We start from the raw sequence: 5215 nt of genomic DNA, 5'->3' as shown, positions 1-5215 counted from the left end.
TGCTGGATGGTTAAGACCAAGATAAAGCAAGACCTGTATAACAAGAAATGTAACTTTTGTATCTGATAAAGTCAGTCAAGTACCCTCAGGATTTATCCTGTAACTCTGTACCACACTTTGTAGATCCTTTGTCAGTGTGTTTGTTTGTTTGACACAGGGTTTCAATATACAGTTCTGGCTGCCCTTGAATTCATTATGTATCCCAAGCTGGCCTTGAACTCACAGTTATCCTCCTGCCTCTGCTTCCTAAGTGCTGGTATTACAGGTGTGTGCCACTAGGCCCAGAAACAATGTGACTTATTTTACTTTCTAATAATCTAACAAAAAAAATTAGCAGAAGTTTTAAAGAAGAGTAGTTTGATGTTATCTATTTCTAAATTGTATATTAATTTGCTGAAATAGTAAATTGAAGTTATCCCCTCAAAAAGCTACAAAACAGTTCAAATTTGTTGCTGCTTGTCTTAGTTGCTTTTCAATTTATTACTGAGATAAAAAAACCAAAACCCAGAGTTGAAGGAGGAAAGGTTTGTTTAGCTCACTGTTTGCAGAGGTTTCAGTCCACGATCAGCTGGCACTAAGGCCAGGTGTCTTAGCAAAGGAGCATCACAGAGAACAGTTCATGGTGCCCACAAGAAAGCAAAGGTGGGGTCGGGGAGATGGCTCAGTGGAATAAGCGCTTCCCTGCAAGGGTCTGAGTTCAATCCCTGGTTCTGCAAAAAAAAAAAGAAGTGGTGATCTCCTTTAAAAAAAGAAAGAAAGAAAGAAAGAAAGAAAGAAAGAAAGAAAGAAAGAAAGAAAGAAAGAAAGAAAGAAAGCAAAGGCAACAAAGGGGCCTTAACAGTGTCTTTCTGGGCTGGGGAGATAGCTCAGTGGTCTAAGTGCCTGCCTGGCAAGCACAAGGACCTGGGTTTGATCCCCAGTACCACAGCCAGACACTGAAACTGGGAGTTGTGGTGCATGCCTGTAATCCCAGCACTGGGGAGGCTGAGACAGGAGGATCACTATGAGTTTGAGCTGTGTAGTGCGGTGCTGTACCAAATAAATAATTTTTTTTTAAAGAACTATCTTTCTGTCCCTTTTATCCTATCTAGACTGCTGGGATTAAAACATTGCTAAATTAATCAGTGGATTTAGTAATTATACACCCTTAATTCCAACGTTGCATTATGAATCAATCACACAGTTCAATCCCCAGTACAGAAAAAAAAAAAAAAAAAAACCTTGAATAATCATTTCAGGGCTGAGGAGATAGCTCAGTAGAATAAGTGCTTGCCTGGCAAGCGTAAGGGCCTGAGTTCAATCCCCAGTTCCACTAAAAAAAAAAAAAAAGAATCACACTCTTGATCCAGCCACCTCTGAAAAAGCCCACCTATGACCACATGAGGCTTTGAGGGGATGTCTAAACCCCAAGCTATAACACTGCTACTCCAAGTGTCTGTCCTGGACTAGATAATCAATTTCTAGTTTTAAAATACAGCAAATAATTAATAAAGAAATTTAGAAAGCTCAGGTTTCATAATGGAATTTCACTGTTCTAGAACATCAATGGGGAGGCTAGCACTTATGGTAACTATTTTTAAAGCAACATAAAGCTTATTATGTGCCAGTCCCATTTTGATTTTCCAAAATAGTTAACAAATTTGGCATTGACTTTATAATAAAGGTAATTGTTATCCCTTCAGACAAGGATCTAATTTTATTGCATGTGAAAGGAAAATGTACAATGCTGGACTTCTAAAGAGATTTAACGAGTTGTGAGTTTATTTTATGTATTTGGTACAGCATTTTACTACACAGCTCAGACTCCCCAGCGCTGGGATTACAGGCGTGTGTTACCACTCCCAGACTCAGTGGCTGGCTCAGCACACCCAGGATCAGGGCCAGCGCAGCATGTGGTGCTGGGAATCAAAACTCGGTCCCTGCACTCACCTAGGCAGGCACTTAGTCTGCTGCTGAGCTATCTTGCTGGCCCCCAGTTGTGAGTTTTAAATTATTTTTATAAAATTATCTCCATTTGCTTCCCTCCACTTGTTCTGGCTGAAGTGATTGACTAAAACTACCCCACATACAGACTCAGACAGACAGACAGACAGACAGACAGACAGACAGACAGACACACACACACACACACACACACACACACACACACCCCTTCACCTGGGCTTTTACAGCCATGAAGAACGTAACTGCATTGTTAAAAGGTCAGCAGTCTTCAGGGGTTCATCCCCAATTCTACCCAGCCCACAGTCTCTCAAACTGTATTCTTTCTCTGGTGGGTAACTCCTCCGGCATCCTTTCTTCAATGTAGAATCTTGAGCTCCTGAGAACAGGGACAGGATTCTACTCTGCTTTAGGTCATGTTTTGCCTTTCAGCACCTTACTGAAAAGAGATTCTCAGCAAACTACCACACACACACACACGCACACACACGCACACACACACACACACACACACACACATCCCTTTAATCGAGGCGCCAACTCATCGAATTAGTTTGATTTTTCTACCCAGATGCAATTCACACTGCTATATGTTTCTTTGCTAAAAGAATAAAGAGCCTTTAAGAGAATACATTTGTTTTGCCCTAAAAGTAAGCACAATAATAACTTCAAATTGTTAGAAAAATAAATCCACAGCCCAAAGCCTTGTTGTTCCTATTTTAAACCTACAACCCTAAGCTGCTGCCCATCAGTGTTTCCAACCAGGCCTGATTTGTGAAGAGTGAAGGCTGCGCAGGCATCGTGTGTAGAAATCACCAGGCCTTCTCTACCAGGAGGGAAAAATATCTGAGCCACTCATCAATGGCTGGGTATTTAAATGATACAGAAACAAAGAACATTTAAAAATCAAAACTGCAAGCATTCAACAAACAAGTGTCCAAAACTTTGGTCATGAGAATATCAAACAAAACTAAGCTATTTTAAAAGAAAGTAAAAACAAAGAATAATGAAACAGACCAGAATAAAACACTAAAAGCAAAATAAATTTATACATAAGACAACTATTTTTCAAAATTCTTGCTCGGCTTTGGATGTTCTGTTTGCCTCGAGCTACAAGCACATTCTTCACACATGCTGGGAATGCTGTGTGAAACTAGTCAGCATTCAGAGGCTTAATCCACAGTCCCCCTGCTCTGCCTATGGGCTTAATAGTCAGACAGCCATTTGTCCTCGGGAGAGGTTAGGGGTTGAAATGCAAATATGCAAACAACTGAGTTCTTTCCCTAAGGTAGCTAACAAAACCATGATCCCTACTGCTATTTTTTTTAAAGGAAAAAGAAAAAAAAAAGAAAGAAAGAAAGAAAGAAAGAAAGAAAGAAAGAAAGAAAGAAAGAAAGAAAGAGCTATCTATGTAAGGGATTTATTTAAATACCTTAGTATATTGCGATTTAAAAGAAGGAAATGATGGAAAGGAACAAACACACTTGTCCTGAGTAAAATCTATACTCTGGAGAAAAGGTTGACATATGTGTGACAGTTGATTAACCAGACTCACTAAAGATTTATTGATTTATCAATCAGTGCCTCAGGCACTTGATTCTCCCCAAGGGGAAATTAACAATTCCGACTAAACTAATATATTCTATTATGAACTAAAATGAATCCAAGAATCAATCCTGTCACTGTGCTCAACATCCAATTACAAAAAAAGAAAAGTATAGCCTTTTGAGGAATACTTAAAATTAAAACTTATTTAACAAAAGAAACAGTGCATTAGGTAAAGGTAATTGAAGCCAATAGATATTTTTAAAGGACAGCTTTATGGGAGATTAGGTACCACAGAAATGTAATTGCATAACTAGATTAGGAACATGATTTTTTAATTCTAACTATTCAGATTAACTGCTGCCTCCATTTACTAGACCGATTGTCTTGGGCTTTGCTAAGCCTCAGTGTCCTCAGTGTGTCATCTGTAAAATGGGGAGATATAATCATCCTTAGGAAAACTAATAGCGATGGTGAATAGGAAGCATTTCACACAGGAGCTGGCACACAGCCTTCCAAAGGTTCTTTCATTTTGCTACTGCAATTATATAAACTAATATTTAAGATGATTGATGAATGTTAGATATCTGACAACCAGGGACACACAGCTCCTAGCGATTAGGGTGGCTCTATAGGGCCTGAAGTGCAACAGGTGAGGCAGCTTGAAATGTAGAGTTAATCAACTGTCTAAGAAAGGAGCTAGAGCTGGGTATGGAGGTCTATGCTTATAATCCCAGCACTCCAGAATGCTGATACAGGATCAAAAGTTTGATCCCAGCCTGGAAACTTTAGCAAAGGCCCTGGGTTCAATCTACAGTACCAAAGATGGTGGTGTGGCTCTATTCAGAGTCTCAAAATTTGTTAAAGATAGCATTTCTAAAAACTATATTATACCCACAATACCTAAGAGATTTACTCTCTGGCCCTTTATAGTGAAGTTCTCTCCTCCTATAAGAAAGTCCAGCAATCTTACATTGGAGGTCACAACCCATAACTTATGTGTGCTTTCTGCAAATGCTTATCAAAATAATCGAGGGAATTTAAGATAGGTAAAGTTTTCCGATGCAGAGAGTATGAATAAAAGATGACCTTAGAATTCCACTACCACCAGCCCCTGCCCAGTGCTGGGGATTGAAACCATGACCTTTGCACTGAACTATATCCCCAGCTCTTTTTTATGTCTTAGAGACAGGGTTGAGCAAGTTGCTAAGTTGCCCGGGGTGAGCTTGAACCTGAAATCTTTCCACCTGTACCTCAGAGGTGTTGGGATTGCAGGAGTGTACCAGTGCACCCAGCTGAAAGATACCTGTAGAAGTCATGATTCTACTGTTATGGTTTGTGTCTAGTCATGGGGTGGGCTTCTAGGGTTTGTGATCAATTTGTTTTGGATTTTTTTGATAAAATTTCATGTATTAAATCTATTCAAACATAGCAGCTTTTATAGTAGGGCTCAATATTCCATGACTAATGTAGTCATTGCTTTATCATTGAGTGACCAAACTGGGCCAGCTTTACAAAATGCTGTCCAAGGATTAACAACTTAAGTTTTCAGACCAAAAATTAAAGAAAAAGAAGGGCTACAAGGACAGCCAACATTTAGGCCCTATCCTTTCAAGATCAGTAAAGACTCAGGAAATAGGAGAACATGTACTGTAATATCCTGTAACTCAATTGTGTTCCAAGTTTTCTGATCAAGGAGATTTTGGGGCCACAGAGGAAAGTGATTGAT

This window comes from Octodon degus, unplaced genomic scaffold, assembly GCF_000260255.1.
Source record: "Octodon degus isolate 3935 unplaced genomic scaffold, OctDeg1.0 scaffold00083, whole genome shotgun sequence".
In the NCBI taxonomy this organism is placed as follows: Eukaryota; Metazoa; Chordata; class Mammalia; order Rodentia; family Octodontidae; genus Octodon; species Octodon degus.
Note: the sequence above shows the minus strand (reverse complement) of the source record.